Below are 1,056 nucleotides of genomic sequence, written 5' to 3'. Positions count from 1 at the left end.
AGTCATCCTTTAAGTTGGCAACTTATGTATATTTTTTAATTTATTTTTTCCTCAGTGATACAGAGACTTGACCTATTTTACATTTTCTATTAAAACAAATGAAAATGATTTAAATTTTAAAGGGACAAAATTGATAGCATACATTATTGAAGCTGGAGTTTAAAATAAGATGTTAAGACTAAAATACTTAGATATTAACTTCCTAATCGTTGATTTTAGATTAATTTTTGATGCCCTATTCATATGAAATATAAAAATTCTATAATTTTCTTGCTATAAGCATATATTTGACAGACTTATAATGGCTTAACTAATAATCACCTTGTAATTTTTTTCTGCATTAAAAGTAATGAAATATGGGGCGCCTGAGTGACTCAGTNTCCATTCATCAGTAGATGGACACTTAGGTTCTTTCCATGTTTTGGCTATTGTTGAGAGTGCTGCTATGAACATGTGCTCCTATGCATCAGCACTTCTGTATCCCTTGGGTAAATTCCTAGCAGTGCTACTGCTGGGTCATAGGGGAGTTATAGTGTTAATGTTTTGAGGAACCTCCATACTGTTTCCCAGAGGTGTTGCACTAGCTAAATTCCTACTAACAGTGTTTGAGGGTGCCTGTTTCTCGACATCCTTGCCAGCATCTAGAGTCTCCTTGATTTGTTCATTTTAGCTACTCTGATCCGTGTGAGGTGGTATCTCAGTGTGGTTTTGATTTATATATTCCTGATGATGAGGGATGCTGAGCATCACTTCATGTGTTNAGTTTTTTTTCCTGCTTTCTCTTTTAGGGGTTTGATGGTTTCCTGTCTCACATTCAGGTCCTTTATCCATTTTGAATTTATTTTGGTGTATGGTGTGAGAAAATATAAAAATAATTATTTTTAAGCTAATATATATTTCATCCTAAATTTTATGACTTTTTTCTATAATTTCTTGATACTGTAAATTTTTGGAAATTACTCGTTAATGTAGGATATTTAACTGATTTCTTGAAAGTAAAATTCTTAATTGAATTTATTTAAAGTATGTCTATTAAAGTGATTTTAGTTTTAGAAC

General features: G+C 31.6%; 1 protein-coding gene across 1 annotated transcript in view; it reads left to right on the top strand.

Moving 5' to 3' along the window:
• Positions 1-1,056, top strand: part of BRWD3 (bromodomain and WD repeat domain containing 3) — a gene marked incomplete at both ends in the record, with an annotated part of 145,811 nt that overhangs the window by 52,368 nt on the left and 92,387 nt on the right. The gene's annotated exons all lie outside the window — the stretch shown is intronic.

Source organism: Crocuta crocuta, unplaced genomic scaffold, assembly GCF_008692635.1.
Source record: "Crocuta crocuta isolate KB4526 unplaced genomic scaffold, BGI_CrCroc_1.0 scaffold2236, whole genome shotgun sequence".
NCBI classification, from domain to species: domain Eukaryota; kingdom Metazoa; phylum Chordata; class Mammalia; order Carnivora; family Hyaenidae; genus Crocuta; species Crocuta crocuta.
Note: the sequence above shows the minus strand (reverse complement) of the source record. Positions and strands in the feature narration are given on the sequence as shown.